Here is an 18,768-nt window from a genome sequence, read left to right on the forward strand (position 1 = left end):
ATGAGCAGCAATTTTACATTAGCAGTTTTGTTTCCCATGTCAAATAAAAACATGTCTGGATTTAGATATGAAGAGATTTTATTCAGAAAGATTATTGCAATAGGGAGAATGCACCAATCTCAGAAATCTGCAAGCATCTCACAAAATCAAACAGAAAAAGGCTTTTCTTTAATAGGGAGGTGTAAGAAGGGTTAGCAGGAACTTTCAAAAGGTGGAGGTGTGCAAGTGGCAAAACCAGGGTACTTTAACAGGAAATGTTTCTAGGGTCTTCAGATTCTGAGAATAAGCTGCTGAGGGAGGATGTTCCGCATATCCTCACCCTTTAGTGTATGTTTAAACTTGGGGGCAAGCCAAAATTTAGGAGTATGAGGGGAGGAAAAAGGCCTAACATTTGGTCAAGACAAAGAAGAGGGTAAGAAATGGGCAACCAACAGCACTCCAATTTAAACTTCCACAGTTACATCAATCTTTATTGCATGTCTTGTGCTGAAGACACTGTAGTCACTCACTGTGTTATGCACTAAGGGTATAGTAATGATTAATTCAGAATCCTAAAGCAGTGATACCAGTGGAAGTTGATATGGGAAGGGATCAAATTGTGCAGAGCCATGTAGAAATTGTTAAAATGTTAGCTCTTTATCCTAAGCATGATGGGAAGCTGTCCTTATTTTAATATTTAATTTAAAAAGAAGGCAGAGAGGAGCCCTCTCTTACAATGAAAGAAATAAAAATTAAAGCCACAGTAAGATACTATTTCTCATCTATTACCTTGTTTAAAAAAAAAAAGTATTTTTAGTTTGGAAATACACAGTGTTAGTAAAGTCATGGGAACCTGGAATTCTCATATATTACTCATGGGACAGAAAAATGGTATAGCCCCTATATAGAAGATTTAGCAATAGTTAACAAAACTATATGTATTCATTATCTATTGCTGTGTAACAAATTACCTGAAATTTAGCAGTCTGAAACTATATACATTGTTGTAGTTAACTGTTTCATAGTTTCCGTGATTGGAGAATGTGGAAATAGCTTAGCTGGGTGGTTCAGGTCTAGTCTGTCATGAGGTTGCAGTCAAGCTGTCAGCCAGGGCTGCAATTATTTCAAGGCTGAACTGGAGGAGGTTATGCTTCTAAACTCAATCAAGTAGCTCATGACAAGCCTCAGAATTTCAATTTCCAAGCTCAGTTGCTCACCATGGGGGGATTTCCTTTGGCTACTCTATTATCCTCATGACATGGTAGGGGTCTTCCCTCTCAAGCCTCCCTCTTAGTATGGAGGCGAGCTTCTACCCAGACCAGTGAGTCAAGGGAAAGAGAGTGAGAGAGCACACAGAAGCCATAGTCTTCTTATAACCTAAATTAGAAATGACATCTCATTACTTCTTTTGTATTCTATTTCCTGAAAGTGAATCACTAAGGGTGCCCACAATCAAATGAATGGGAATTGAGCTCTACCTCTTAAGGGGATTATCAAAGAGTCTAAAACCACAACACTACATGTAAGCTTTTGCCTTTTAACTCAGAAACTCCATTCCAGGAATATATCCCAAATACATCTTGGCAAAAAAAAAAAAATAAAAAGTTACTCATTGCAGTACTATTTTTAATACCAAAAGACATCAGTCAACCCAAACATCTACTAACAGGTCTAGCTGTATAAATTACAGTATACACACAAAACAGTACTATTCAGCTGTAAGAGAAAGACAGAGAGAAGTATCTCTATGTACTAATATGGAGGTAACTTCAGGATATAATGTTATATGAGGGGAAAAAAAGTAGAAAAAAAATGAAAATAGTTTGTTATTACCATTTATTTTCTAAAAATGTGAATATTTATACAATTAATTCTACTTATTCATGGTAGCTATGTTCAATTAAGTTGCTGCAAACACAGAATTAGTGAATACTAAACCATTTCTCCAAAGGGAAATAAATCAACATAAAATAGATTATAATCTTAAATTACAACTTTGTATAATTAAGATGATAACCTTAAAAACAACTTAGGTTGGTGGATTCTATTTTCTTTTTTTTTTTTTAACATCTTTATTGGAGTATAATTGCTTTACAATGGTGTGTTAGTTTCTGCTTTATAACAAAGTGAATCAGTTATACATATACATATGTTCCCATATCTCTTCCCACTTGCATCTCCCTCCCTCCCACCCTCCATATCCCACCCCTCTAGGTGACCTACTAGAGAATGGACTTGAGACTATGGGGAGGGGGAAGGGTAAGATGTGACAAAGTGAGAGAGTGGCATGGACATATATACACTACCAAACGTAAAATAGATAGCTAGTGGGAAGCAACCGCATAGCACAGGGAGATCAGCTCTGTATGTATTTTATTTATTTTACCAAAAAAACCCCAAGGTTCAGAACAGTTAAGTAATTTGCCTGAGGTCCAGTAACAAAGGCCAGAGTTAGATTCAAACCCTGTCCAACTGACTCCAGAGCTGGAGTTTCTTGCACTACACTGAATTGCCCCTCCCATCCCCGTCATCTGTTCGTCTCTGTATGAGAGCTGAAACAGGAAGGCAGAGCATTCCCTTGTTTAAACTCAGCCGGGAATATGTGCATGGGGCAACTCAAATTTTTTGCTACTCTGTGCATGTCTGCCAATGACTGAAAAAGCACTGTGAGTATCGATTTTGAGATTATAACTACATTTTAGCAAGTAGGTGAATTTGCAGATACAGAATCTGTGAATAATGAAAATCAACTGTATATGTTTACCTTAAAAATAAAAAGCAAATGATGGAAGAATAAGCCATCAAATAAAATATAATCTACAAAAGGCATTATTAGTTATCTATTGAAATGTAGCAACCTACCCCAAAACTTAGTGGCTTAAAACAACACACATCTATTGTTTCACAGTTTATGTTGGCCAGGAATCTGGACATGGATTATCTGAGTCCTCTGCTTCGGGGTCTTCTACAAATCTATAATCAAGGTATTGGCCCAGGCTGGGGTCTCTCTCATCTGAAGACTCAAATAGGGAGAGATTCATTTCCAAGCTCAATTACATGATTGTTGGCACAATTTAATGCCTCAAGGATTGTTGGACTAAGGGCATTCATGTCCTTGCTGGTTGTTGAGAGGAAGCCACCCACAGTACTTTGCCATCCAACTTACAACTTGCTTATCTAGGGAGTCAAGAGAAGAGTCTGTAAGCAAGATGGAAGTCACAAACTTTTATAACCTTATTATCAATATATAAGTGACATCCCCTCTATGTTGCCATATGCCATTGGTTAGAAGCTGCTTACTTATGCAGAGGGTATTACAAAAGGCCATGAATATCAGGAGGTGGGAATCACTGGCAGCTACCTTAGACACTTCCTACCCCAGGGAGGAAGGAAATAAGATAGAAGGGACAGAAATCATACCTAATTTTCTTTGAATATACCATGGTCTGTTGATTTGACTTTGTAACCACAAAAAGTTTTACATAATTATAAAACAAAAGTAAATTTTATAAACCAATTCCAAACTTCTGCTTCTGACCAAAGTGAATTAATAGGGAATGGATGGGAACTTTCACCTGAACCAATGGAAAAACCAGAGAAGTGTATGAAACAACGGCTTTAAAGGTATTAGACATCAGGCTGTGAAGGACAGTGATCCTTGAGAGATGGGAAACAAATTGAGGTGACCCCTCTGATTGCCCAGTTTACTGCCTTGAGAACACTTCTAGGTATGACACAGGACAAGAGAGTCCAGGCAGGGGCCAACAGACTTCCACAGTGGAGGAGAAAGAACTAATAGTACAGAGAGACCAAGGCAGCTATATTCACAGAGCAGAGGCCAAAGAGGAGAAAGCTGCACAGAAAGAGAGCTCCAGAAACTTGCAGAGGTTCCACTTCAAGTATTTAGGAGAGTACTGGTCAGTGCATATATGTAAGGAAAATCAGAGTCTGGGAAAAGAGACACCAGAAAGGAAGGGGGAAACAGTAACTGGAGCTCACAAAAAGCCAAGATTAATACCTGTCTCCACCAGCCAGAATGGAAAACTTTACAATTCACTGGGAAGAATACACAGAAGGGTCTTGCCTCAATAGTGGGAAATTATTAGCTCTATATTTAAATCTTGCTCTGGTGCCACCTAACAACTGTTTCCAAGTAACTTAACCGAACTACAGAAAAGAACCTTCAAAAATATGTATTGGAACACAGAAGTATCTATCATCCAACAAGGTAAAATTCACAATGTCTACCACTAAACCAAGAATTATCAGGCATGTATAGAAACTGGAAAATGATACTCATAATGAAGAGAAAAATCACTCAAAGAAAAAAAAACAGACCAGAATTGAAAAAGGTGTTGGAAATTGTAGAGATAGATATTAACAAGTCACTATAGATCTTGCAGTCATTAAAAGGATAATGTGAGAATATTATGAACAACTTTAGCCTCATAAATTTGGCAAGGTAGAAGAAATGGACCATTTCTTCAAACACCAAAACTCAACTAAGATGAAACAGATCACCTGCATGGTCCTATAACTATGTAAAAAGTTGATTCTTAAAGACCTCACAAAAAAGGAAAAATGGTTTCACTGGAGAATTCTACCAAAATTTAAAGAATTAACACTGATTTTACACAATCTCTTCCAGAAAATAGAAAAGAAGGGAATACTCCCCAAATCATTTTATCAGGAAATTATTACCAAAACAGTACAGTGAAAGAAAACTACAGATCAATGTCTCCCATGAACGTAGACATAAAAATCCTCAAAAAAATATTAACAAACCAAATTCAACAATCTATTATACACTATGACTAAGTGAAATGTATTCCAAGTATTCAAAGCTGGCTCAAAATAGAAAATTAACCAACAGGATACAAAGAAAAAGTAAATGATTATATCAATTGACACAGAACAGGCATTTGACAAAAATCCAATACTCATGCATGATAAAAAAAATTCTCAGCAAAATAGTAACAGAGAGGAATTTCCCTAACTTACTGAAGAGCATATACCAAACAAACAAAAAACAAAAAAATACAACCCACAGAAAATATAATACTTAATGATGAAAGACTGAATGATTCCCCTCTTAGATCAGGAACAAGACAATGATGTTTGCTCTCACCATTCTACTTCAACATAGTACTGGAAATTCTACCCACTAAAATAACACAAGAAAGCAAAATTAGAAGCATACAGATCAGAAAGGAAAGAAATAAAACTGTCCCTATACGCAAATGACATGAATGATTGTCTATGTAGGCAATCCAAAGGAATCTACCAATATTATGCCTAAAACTAAGTGAGTTCAGCAAAGTAAGAGGATACAAGATCAACACAAAAATCAATCACATTTCTCTATACTAATAATAAAAACATGCAAGCACAAATAAAAACATAATACCATTTTTAATCATTCCAAAGAAACTGAAACACTTAGACTTACACTTATCAAAACATGTAGGATCTTTAGGAAGAAAATTACAAAATATCATTAAAAGAAATCAAATAAATAGAGATATACCATGGTCACTGATATGAAGACTATAAACAGTAAAGATGTTAATTATGCCCAAACTGATCTATAGGCTTAAAGCAATTTTTCTTAAAAATGACAGCAAGTTTTTTTTTGTAGACTTAGACAAAATTATTTTAAAAGTTATATGGTATTCCTTAAAAAAACTAAAAATAGAGTTCCCATATGATCCAGCAATCCCACTCCTGGGCATATATCCAGAAAAGATGAAAACTCTAATTTGAAAAGATACATGCACCCCAATTTCATAGCAGCACTATTTACAATAGCCAAGACATGGAAACAACCTAACTGTCCGTCAACAGATGATGGATAAAGAAGATGTGGCACATATATAAAATGGAATATTACTCAGCCATAAAAAAGAATGAAATAATGCCATTTGCAGCAACAAGGATGGACCTAGAGATTATCATACTAAGTGAAGTAAGTCAGAAAGAGAAAGACAAATATCATAGAATATCACTTATATGTGGAATCTAAAAAAAGATATAAATGAACTTATTTACAAAACAGAAACACTCACAGACATAGAAAACAAACTTATGGTCATCAAGGGGAAAGGTGGGGAGGAATATATTAGGAGTTGGGAATAACAGATAGACACTACTATATATAAAATAGATAAACAACAAAGACCTATTGTATGGCACAGGGAACTAGATTCAATATCTTGTAAGACCCTACAATGGAAAAGAATCTGAAAAAGAATACATATATATATAAATGAATCATTTTGCTATACAACTGAAACCAACACAACACTGTATATCAACTATACTTCAATAAAAAGTTGCTTGTTTTGAAAAAAAAAAAAACTTACATGGAAACCAACACAACACTGTATATCAACTATACTTCAACAAAAAGTTGCTTATTTTGAAAAAAAAAAACTTACATGGAAAGGAACAGGCCCTAAAATAGCTAAAACAATCTTGACAATGAAGAAAAAAGTGGAAGGAATTACTCCCACAACTTCTATTAAACATTGTACTGGAGGTTCTAGTCAGTGCAATAAGGCAAAAAAGAAATTAAAACCATCTGGTTTGGAAAGGAAAGGGTAAAACCACATTCACTTGTAGATAACATGATCTTCTATGCAGAAAGTCCAATGTATTCTACCAAAAAATGGTACTAGAACTAATTAGTAAGCTCAGGAAGGTTGAAGTATACCAGATCAATATACAATAATTAGTTGTACTTCCATATACAACCAATAAATAACCAGAAATTAAAATTTAAAACATCTACAGTAGAATTATGAAAGGTTTGGGGGCAAATCTGACAAAAGATGTGAAACACCTGTACACTGAAAACGATAAAACAATGCTAACAGAGATGAAAGAAGACTTAAAGGAGCTACATCACATTCATGTGTCAGCTCATTATTTTTATAATGTCAAATTCTGAAAATTGATTTATAAGTTCAGTGCAATCTATTCAAAACAGCAGCAAGCTTTAGAGAAGAAACTGACAAGAAAAGAAATAAAACTGTCACTGTATGAGAAGGACAGTTTTATATTCATATGGAAAGGAAAAGGACCAAGAATCGCCAAAACAACTTTGAAAAAAAAAAAATTAACTTTGAGGCTTAAAACTACCTGATCTCAAGGTTTATTATACACACACTGCAATAATCAAGAGAGTGTGGTATTGGTGTAAAGACAGAAAAATGTATAAATGAAACAGAATAGATAGTTCAGAAATAGATTCAACTGATAATAATAACAAAGGCAATTCTGTGGGGGAAAGAATCACCTTTTCAACAAATAGTGCTGGAATAATTGGATATCCATAATTTAAATTGAACCTTAATCCACTCTTCATACTACATACAAAAAAATTAACTCAAAATGGCTCATAGCCCTAAATATAAAATCTAAAACTATAAAACTCTTAGAATAAAATGTAGGAGAAATCCTTTGTGACCTAGGATGAGGCAAAGATTTCTTAGTTGACACCAAAAGCATGAATCATAAAATAATAAATGATAAATTGGACCTCTGGTATTCAAAAGACACAATTTAAGAGAATAAAAAGAGAACCCACTGACTAGGAGAAATTGTTTCCAAGTCATATATCTAAGAAAGAACCATCAGCCAGAATATATGAAGACCTCTAACAACGAAATTATTTAAAACTGACCAAAAGATTTAAACAGGCACTTCACTAAAGGTATACTGATGGCAAATAAGAACAGGAAAAGATGCCCAACATCATTAGTCATCAGGGAAATGCTATGGTATCATAGTGAGATACCATTAATCACTTACTAAAATGACTAAAATTTTAAAAACTAATATTACCAAATACTGGCAAGGATGTACAGAAATGAACTTTTACATGCAACTAGTGGGAATGTAAAATGGTGCAATCCCTTTGGAAAACAGGCAATTCCTCAGGTTAAGTATTCACTGACTATATGATCCAGCCATTCCATTCCTAATGTTTATCCAAGAGAATAAGTATTAGGCAGGTGCACATACAACATACAATATCCAATACATGTGCATGCAAACATTTGTACAGGAATGCTCATAGCAGCTTTACTTGTAAAAGCCAAAAACTAAAATTAACTCAAATGTCCATCATAGGCATCCATACGATAGAATACTAATCAGCAACAGAAAGGAATGAACTCTTGGTACACATAGAAAATCGGATTAAATTCAAAATAAGTATGCTGAGTGAAAGAAATCAGTAAAAACAAGAGTGCATACGTTATGATTCTACTTACATCAAATTCTAGAAAATGCAAATGAATATATAGTGGCAGAAAACAGGTCAGTCTTTGCCTGGGGATGAGGCAGAGAGCCAATTGGGGAAGAGGAATTAATTTCCAAGCGATAAGAAGAAACTTTGGGGGATGACGGACATTTTCATTATCTTGACTGTGGTGACAGTTTCACTGGTGTATACATAAGCCAATGTTATCAAATATGTGCGATTTATTGTTTGTCTATTAAACCTCAATAAACCTGCTTTTAAAAAACTCTACAACATGCTTTAAAATGCCCTACATTATCTTCCTCAATTTTTTTGACATCATAAACCACTTCCCCTCATTCATTCCACTTCAGACATTCTTGTTCTTCCTCAACTCACTTTCACTTTAGGGCTTTTGAGAATGCTCCTCTTACTAGTATACAGATTTATCACTACTCTCACCAATTACCATAGCAAATAAGAAATATTTAGATTATCTCCCCAAAATGAAAATACCTTTTTCTTCTGGTCTTCCCTTCTTTTCTCATCTTTCTTACTCCCAACTTACCCACACCTTAAAAGCTTTCTGATGTACAAAATTTTGGGTAATTCCACTCAGGTTATTAAGTGAGTAAAACTGTTCATTCATGCTATCATTTAGTTGTTCAGCAAATATTCAGTGAACATCTACTATGTGTCACGTACTCTTCTATAGATTCAGCTACATCATTTTAATATAGCTAAATATTCCTGCTCCATTCAGGCTTAAATGCTACCAAAATGGATAGACAATAAACAATAAACAAGATAAGTTACAATATGACAAAAGTACCATTTAAAAAGTGAAATAAAACAAGGAAAATTAGGAATGCTTAGGGGAGTGTTGTTGTATCACACATGGAGGTCTGCTAGTCTTAGAGAATTCTGATCTAACCAGTCATCTAAGAACTCAGACTCATAATACAGTGTAATTCTACAGTGATAAAATACTGTATAATGATAATTAAGAGTGTATGCTCCCTAGGTCTACCAGAAGAAAGAGAATAATAAAGATTAGAGCAGAGATAAACAAAATAGACAATAAAAACCAACAGAGAAAATTAATGAAACCAAGAGTTGGTTCTTCAAAAAGATCAACAAAATTGGCAAACCTTTAACTAGATTGACTGAGAAAAAAGAGAAGAGATTCAAATAACTAAAATCAGAAATGAAAGAGGGGACATTACAACTGATTTTACAGAGCTAAAAAAGATTGTAAGAGAGTAAGTACTATGAACAACTGTACACCAACAAATTGAATAATCTAGATGAAACAGACAAATTCCTAGAAACTCAAAACTTACCAGTACTAAATCATGAAGAAACAGAAAATCGATAGATTTAAAACCAGTAAGAAGATTGAATAAGTAATCAAAAATCTTGCAATAAATAACCCTGACTACAACTGTTGGGGGCATTTTCCTCCACAGTAGAGGTCAAGGAGACATGAAGGTCATATTTCACCCCGTTAGAGATGAAGAGTCTGAAACGCAAAGAAAAGCAAGATCTAGACAGGCAAGACAGTCTAGAAGATCAACACAGCATAGACTGATCTTTAGGAAGCTGAAAAAACAATATGAAGAAGTCATTGTACCCAAATCAGAGAACAAGAAAAAGAAAAAGGGGGGAAAGGAAAGCAGGATAAAGAGAAGGAAGAAGAAAAGAAGCAGAAACATCTAGAGAAGATAAATATGAACAAAAGTACTTCAGAACATATGATAAGATTTATCAGCCTTGTCTCCCAAGGCAATAGAAATAAAAGAATAAACAAATGCGACCTAATCAAACTTATAAGCTTTTGCACAGCAAAGGAAACCATAAACAAAATGGAAAGAGACAACCTACAGACAGGGAGAAAATACTTGCAAATGATGTGACTGACAAGGACTTAATTCCAAAATATATAAACAGCTCATACAACTCAATAACAAAAAAACAACCCAGTCAAAAAATGGGCAGAAGACCTAAATAGACATTTGTCCAAAGAAGACATACAGATGGCCAACAGACACATGAAAAGATGTTCAACATTCTAATTATTAGAGAAATGCAAATCAAAATTACAATGAGGTACCACCTCACACCAATCAGAATGGCCATGATTAAAAAGTCTACGAGTAATAAATGCTGGAGAGGGTGTGGAGAAAAGGGAACCCTCTCACACCGTTGCTGGGAATGTAAATTGGTGCAGCCACTATGGAAAACAGCATGGAGGTTCCTCAAAAAACTAAAAATAGAGTTGCCATATGATCCAGCAATCCCATTCCTGGGCATATACCTAGACAAAACTATAATTCGAAGAGATACATGCACCCCTATGTTCATAGCAGCATTATTTACAATAGCCAAGACAGGGAGACAACCTAAATGTCCATTGACAGATGAATGGATAAAGAAGATGTGGTATATATATACAATGGAATACTACTCAGCCATAAAAAAGAACGAAATAATGCCATTTGCAGCAACTAGAGATTATCATACTAGGTAAAGTAAGTCAGAAAGAGAAAGACAGATACCATATGACATCACTTATATGTGGAATCTAAAATATGACACAAATGAACTTATCTATGAAACAGAAACAGACTTACAGACATAGAGAACAGACTTGTGGTTGCCAAGTGGGGGTGAAGGGGTGGGGAGGGATGGAGTGGGAGTTTGGGATTAGCAGATGCAAACTATTATATATAGAATGGATAAACAACAAGGTTCTACTGTATTGCACAGGGAACTATATTCAATATCCTGTAATAAACCAAAATGGAAAAGAAAAAAAAAAGTTTATCAGCCTTACAGACCAGAACTGACTTCAAGTTCAACCACTCCATCCTGTTCACTTTCTCTTTTTTTGGAACTTGTTAGCTTGTTTATGTCTCTCTGGGCATCATTCCCCACATGTGGGGCCCAGCTCTCTGGAACCTTCACTGGCCATCCTTTCCTCGTTTCTCCCCTGGGCACCAGAACCACATAGGTAGATACATCCACGCGTCTCCCACATCTGTAGACACCTCCTGCCTCTTGTGCTATTTGGCCAAACTCTGAGGCTCCCCCGACACCTTCATCTCCGGGTCTATCCTGGTGGGGCCTTCCTCCCTGGGGTAGTAGTGCAGGGGATTGGGTCACAGTTCCTCGCCGATGATCTCAGCAATCCTGTTAGACCCTGGGCAGTTGTGGTCAGACAACCAGTTGAGGAAGTTAAGGCTGGTGGTGTCCTGCCTGCAGTTGGGGGCTCCTCATTCATAATCCCAGAACCACTGGACGGGAGTGGAACGAGACGCCCTATATCCAGCAATGCTAAGGTGATACTCCTTAACGATCATGTCATTCCAGAAGCAGGGGTTGTTCCGAAAGAAAAACATCAACCTGCAGTGGTGCCTGGGATGGCCCAGTTCCTGCACCTCCAAATTGATCATGTAACTAAGCGTGTCTTCATCTTGGTCACTGATCATGGCCGACATCTGGGAGTGGTTCATAGTGGCTCTGGCCCAGAAGCCAGGAATGCCCTGGATGATGGCCCTTCTGCGATCAAACTGAGGATTCCGCCTCTGACTGATCTTGCGCTTGCCCTGCTGGCTTGGACATTCAGAGTGCTCAGCTCTAACTGCAGGGCCCCCAGCGCCTCTAGCGGGGGCCAGGCTGTCGTGGGTCCCGGCTCTGGCTCTTCCTGCTCCTGCTCCTGGGGCTTCTCCTCCCGCTCCTCCGCCTGCATCTCCTCCTGCTCCTCCTCTGCCACCACCTCCAACACTTGCATGATGTCCTCCACGAGCAGCCCTAACTCCTCCCGGATCCCCGCCACCTCTCCCTCCTCCAGGGCCACGCCTTGCTGCACGACCTCCACCTTGAAGATGGTGGCCTCCTTGCCCAACCCACCAGCTAGTGCCCACGCCGTACCCACCTCCCCCACTGCACCCCCCCCCACAACTAGGGCCCCTTCTTCCTGAGCCCCCCACTGCAGGCCCCTTCTTCCTGAGCACCCCCTCCCACAACTAGGATGACCCAGGGTCCCTGGGCAGCACCGCCTTCCCCAGACCCCGCCTCACTCACCATGTGGCCCTGGCCCTGAGCTGGGGCAGCTACGAAGGAGCGGGAGGTGGAAGCACACCACGTGGCCCACAGAGCAGGCAGGCCCAGCGACCAGAGTCACCCTGCGCCACGGACCTCGGGGTGGGGGGCGAGGGCATCCTGTTCACTTTCTACCATGAACAGTTCACTCTATGATTCAAGTCATCTAAACAGGCCAAACAATCTTGTAGGTATAACTTCTGTGTATTCCAGAAGATTAACAAAAGAAAATGAAGAAGAGGGAGAAAAGAGAGAAGAAAAAGGAGAAAATAAAGCACACCCTAAATCAATCAGAGAACAACAGTGGCCAAGAGAGAAAAGAAGATCTACAGGAGTTTCATTTTGGACACAAGATAGAGATGAAAATGAAAAAGAACAACAATCAGATACAGATGGGAGATCCAATAAGAAAGAAACTTAGATGGATTCCATTTCTAGATGTGAAACAAGTTCCATGTCATCTAGTGATTGGTATTAATTCCTTGCTGGGTTACTCTGCATCATACAGTTACTTTAAAAAGAGAAAGACTTACAGTAGCAGGCTAGAAAAGGATGACTCCCTGACTTTAAAAAGCTTTATGAACAAATTCGAACTGAAAATGAAAAGCTGAAAGCATAGCTACATGATACATATATGGAACTGACAGATCTTAAATTGCAATTGGAAAAGGCCACCCAGAGACAAGAAAGATTTGCAGATAGGTCACTACTAGAAGTTGGGAAAAAGGGGGACAAAGAGCTCTAAAAAGAATATCTGAAGTGAAAGAAGAGCTCACATTTTTACCAGATCTAAAAGCAGACAACCAGAGGCTAAAGGATGAAAATGGGGACTTGATCAAAGTCATAAGCAAACTTTCCAAATTAAATAAAAAGCAGCAAGTAATGGAATTGCACATATTTGTAATCCCATGGATCATAACTGAAAGTCACTGGAAACTTGGAAGGATCCTTGGAGGCTATCATTTTTGGATATGCTGCCAATTGCCTACTTATCTAGGATTTCTGTTTCATTTTGTTTTTCTTTTTTTTCCCTTGTATTGAGGTCATTGTTTCATGTTAATGCAGCTGCTGAGAAGTGGGGTTTTTCATTTATTTATTTTAAATAACTGAGAAAACTTGTGTACAACTCCAGCATATAAAGAAAGTGTTCAAGGCCAGATATGCCTCAGATATTTAACCAGCAAGCCTTAGTTGTACGTAAATACCTTTGTGTCAACAAAAACTTTCAGCTCTCAGAGAAGACAGTTATTCAGCATTTTTTGATCTGCCAGTTTTCAGTTTTTCAATATTTAGGTTTTTTTGCTTTACATCTAAGTTTGGGTTTGTATTTTTTCTTTATAACTCTTCATGTGGCAGACATTTCTATGTTTTCACACCTTTATCATTTACAGAAAAGAACATGTGCTCTTCTGAGATTGTTGTTAGGTTCAGGCTAATGCTGTGTTGTCCCCCAGCTGGAACTGAGTTGCTTGGAGGAACATTTTTTCTCATTGTTTGTGCAATATGCATTTATTTCTTATATGAATGCTTTAAAGTCAATTGAGATTAGATTCTTCTAAGTCCTACTTTCTGCCTTCATTGGTAAGATGTTGTTTCTGTTGTTTATTATTGTAGAATAAGAGACTAGATCCTGTAATCTTCACATTCATTTTGCAGGTACTGAGTGATACTGTATATATAAGTGTGTGTTGCTTGATTTTTAGAAAACCCCGTGGCACATTTGCCTATTTTCTTATTTCAAAAATCTGTTGACCAGAGCCTCCCATCAAGCCTCTTAGATAGCCTCAACCACCAGAGGGCAGACAGCAGAAGCAAGAAAAACTACAATCCTGCAGCCTGTGGACCAAAAACCACAGTTACAGAAAGATAGAGAAGATGAAAAGGCAGAGGGCTATGTACCAGATGAAGGAACAAGAAAAAACCCCAGAAAAACAACTAAATGAAGTGGAGATAGGCAACCTTCCAGAAAAGGAATTCAGAATAATGATAGTGAAGATGATCCAGGACCTCGGAATAAGAATGGAGGCAAAGATTGAGAAGATGCAAGAAATGATTAACAAAGACCTAGAAGAATTAAAGAACAAACAAACAGAGATGACCAATACAATAACTGAAATGAAAACTACACTAGAAGGAATCAATAGCAGAATAACTGAGGCAGAAGAACGGATAAGTGACCTGGAAGACAGAATGGTGGAATTCACTGCTGCGGAATAGACTAAAGAAAAAAGAATGAAAAGAAATGAAGACAGCCTAAGAGACCTCTGGGACAACATTAAACGCAACAACATTCGCATTATAGGGGTCCCAGAAGGAGAAGAGAGAGAGAAAGGACCCGAGAAAATATTTGAAGAGATTATAGTCGAAAACTTCCCTAACATGGGAAAGGAAATAGCCACCCAAGTCCAGGAAGCGCAGAGAGTCCCATACAGAATAAATACAAGGAGAAACACGCCGAGACACATAGTAATCAAAGTGGCAAAAATTAAAGACAAAGAAAAATTATTGAAAGCAGCAAGGGAAAAACGACAAATAACATACAAGGGAACTCCCATAAGGTTAACAGCTGATTTCTCAGCAGAAACTCTGCAAGCTAGAAGGGAGTGGCATGATATACTTAAAGTGATGAAAGGGAAGAACCTACAACCAAGATTACTCTACCCGGCAAGGATCTCATTTAGATTTGATGGAGAAATCAAAAGCTTTACAGACAAGCAAAAGCTAAGAGAATTCAGCACCACCAAACCAGCTCTACAACAAATGCTAAAGGAACTTCTCTAAGTGGGAAACACAAGAGAAGAAAAGGACCTACAAAAACAAACCCAAAACAATTAAGAAAATGCTCATAGGAACATACATATCGATAATTACCTTAAACGTGAATGGATTAAATGCCCCAACCAAAAGACATAGACTGGCTGAATGGATACAAAAACAAGACCCATATATGCTGTCTACAAGAGACCCACTTTAGACCTAGGGACACATACAGACTGAAAGTGAGGGGATGGAAAAAGATATTCCATGCAAATGGAAATCAAAAGAAAGCTGGAGTAGCTATACTCATATCAGATAAAATAGACTTTAAAATAAAGAATGTTACAAGAGACAAGGAAGGACACTACATAATGATCCAGGGATCAATCCAAGAAGAAGATATAACAATTATAAATATATATGCACCCAACATAGGAGCACCTCGATACATAAGGCAACTGCTAACAGCTATAAAAGAGGAAATCGACAGTAACACAATAATAGAGGGGGACTTTAACACCCCACTTACACCAATGGACAGATCATCCAAAATGAAAATAAATAAGGAAACAGAAGCTTTAAATGACACAATAGACCAGATAGATTTAATTGATACATATAGGACATTCCATCCAAAAACAGCAGATTACACGTTCTTCTCAAGTGTGCACGGAACATTCTCCAGGATAGATCACATCTTGGGTCACAAATCAAGCCTCAGTAAATTTAAGAAAATTGAAATCATATCAAGCATCTTTTCTGACCACAACGCTATGAGATTAGAAATGAATTACAGGGAAAAAAACGTAAAAAGGACAAACACATGGAGGCTAAACAATACGTTACTAAATAACCAAGAGATCACTGAAGAAATCAAAGAGGAAATCAAAAAATACCTAGAGACAAATGACAATGAAAACACGACGACCCAAAACCTATGGGATGCAGCAAAAGCGGTTCTAAGAGGGAAGTTTATAGCTATACAAGCCTACCTAAAGAAACAAGAAAAATCTCAAGTAAACAATCTAACCTTACACCTAAAGAAACTAGAGAAAGAAGAACAAACAAAACCCAAAGTTAGCAGAAGGAAAGAAATCATAGAGATCAGAGCAGAAATAAATGAAATAGAAACAAAGAAAACAATAGCAAAGATCAATAAAACTAAAAGTTGGTTCTTTGAGAAGATAAACAAAATTGATAAGCCATTAGCCAGACTCATCAAGAAAAAGAGGCAGAGGACTCAAATCAATAAAATCAGAGATGAAAAAGGAGAAGTTACAACAGACACTGCAGAAATACAAAGCATCCTAAGAGACTACTACAAGCAACTTTATGCTAATAAAATGGACAACCTGGAAGAAATGGACAAATTCTTAGAAAGGTATAACCTTCCAAGACTGAACCAGGAAGAAACAGAAAATATGAACAGACCAATCACAAGTAATGAAATTGAAACTGTGATTAAAAATCTTCCAACAAACAAAAGTCCAGGACCAGATGGCTTCACAGGTGAATTCTATCAAACATTTAGAGAAGAACTAACACCCATCCTTCTCAAACTCTTCCAAAAAATTGCAGAGGAAGGAACACTCCCAAACTCATTCTATGAGGCCACCATCACCCTGATACCAAAACCAGACAAAGACACTACAAAAAAAGAAAATTACAGACCAATATCACTGATGAATATAGATGCAAAAATCCTCAACAAAATACTAGCAAATAGAATCCAACAACACATTAAAAGGATCATACACCATGATCAAGTGGGATTTATCCCAGGGATGCAAGGATTCTTCAATATACGCAAATCAATCAATGTGATACACCATATTAACAAATTGAAGAATAAAAACCATATGATCATCTCAATAGATGCAGAAAAAGCTTTTGACAAAATTCAACACCCATTTATGATAAAAACTCTCCAGAACGTGGGCATAGAGGGAACCTACCTCAACATAATAAAGGCCATATATGACAAACCCACAGCAAACATCATTCTCAATGGTGAAAAACTGAAAGCATTTCCTCTAAGATCAGGAACGAGACAAGGATGTCCACTCTCACCTCTATTATTCAACATAGTTTTGGAAGTCCTAGCCATGGCAAGCAGAGAAGAAAAAGAAATAAAAGGAATACAAATTGGAAAAGAAGAAGTAAAACTGTCACTGTTTGCGGATGACATGATACCATACATAGAGAATCCTAAAACTGCCACCAGAAAACTGCTAGAGCTAATTAATGAATATGGTAAAGTTGCAGGATACAAAATTAATGCACAGAAATCTCTTGCATTCCTATACACTAATGATGAAAAATCTGAAAGAGAAATTATGGAAACACTCCCATTTACCACTGCAACAAAAAGAATAAAATACCTAGGAATAAACCTACCTAGGGAGACAAAAGACCTGTATGCAGAAAACTATAAGACACTGATGAAAGAAATTAAAGATGATACCAACAGATGGAGAGATATACCATGTTCTTGGATTGGAAGAATCAACATTGTGAAAATGAGTATACTACCCAAAGCAATCTACAGATTCAATGCAATCCCTATCAAATTACCAATGGCATTTTTTATGGAGCTAGAACAAATCATCTTAAAATTTGTATGGAGACACAAAAGACCCCGAATAGCCAAAGCAGTCTTGAGGCAAAAAAATGGAGCTGGAGGAATCAGACTCCCTGACTTCAGACTATACTACAAAGCTACAGTAATCAAGACAATATGGTACTGGCACAAAAACAGAAACATAGATCAATGGAACAAGATAGAAAGCCCAGAGATTAACCCACGCACCTATGGTCAACTAATCTATGACAAAGGAGGCAAAGATATACAATGGAGAAAAGACAGTCTCTTCAATAAGTGGTGCTGGGAAAACTGGACAGCTACATGTAAAAGAATGAAATTAGAATACTCCCTAACACCATACACAAAAATAAACTCAAAATGGATTAGAGACCTAAATATAAGACTGGACACTATAAAACTCTTAGAGGAAAACATAGGAAGAACACTCTTTGACATAAATCACAGCAAGATCTTTTTTGATCCACCTCCTAGAGTAATGGAAATAAAAACAAAAATAAACAAATGGGACCTAATGAAACTTCAAAGCTTTTGCACAGCAAAGGAAATCATAAACAAGACGAAAAGACAACCCTCAGAATGGGAGAAAATATTTGCAAACGAATCAACGGACAAAGGATTAATCTCCAAAATATATAAACATCTCATTCAGCTCAATATTAAAGAAACAAACACCCCAATCCAAAAATGGGCAGAAGACCTGAATAGACATTTCTCCAAGGAAGACATACAGACGGCCACGAAGCACATGAAAAGATGCTCAACATCACTAATTATTAGAGAAATGCAAATCAAAACTACAATGAGGTATCTATCACCTCACTCCTGTTAGAATGGGCATCATCAGAAAATCTACAAACAACAAATGCTGGAGAGGGTGTGGAGAAAAGGGAGCACTCTTGCACTGTTGGTGGGAATGTAAATTGATACAGCCACTATGGAGAACAATATGGAGGTTCCTTAAAAAACTAAAAATAGAATTACCATATGACCCAGCAATCCTACTACTGGGCATATACCCAGAGAAAACCGTAATTCAAAAAGACACATGCACCCGAATGTTCATTGCAGCACTATTTAC

The 18,768-nt window shown here is 37.1% G+C and overlaps 1 protein-coding gene across 2 annotated transcripts in view; it reads right to left on the reverse strand.

The window, feature by feature from the left end:
- The window catches only part of LOC309624000 (zinc finger protein 300-like), a 52,615-nt gene that overhangs the window by 1,015 nt on the left and 32,832 nt on the right, over window positions 1–18,768 (reverse strand). Inside the window, exon 8 of one of the 2 annotated variants that reach the window (XM_082381498.1) lies at window positions 778–3,156. The exons of the other annotated variant lie outside the window; for it this stretch is intronic. The gene's annotated coding sequence lies outside the window, so the exon portion shown is untranslated. Of the gene's footprint in view, window positions 1–777; window positions 3,157–18,768 lie in introns of those variants that run through there. 2 annotated transcript variants of the gene reach the window in all.

This window comes from Balaenoptera borealis, assembly GCF_965194805.1.
Source record: "Balaenoptera borealis genome assembly, chromosome: 2".
In the NCBI taxonomy this organism is placed as follows: Eukaryota; Metazoa; Chordata; class Mammalia; order Artiodactyla; family Balaenopteridae; genus Balaenoptera; species Balaenoptera borealis.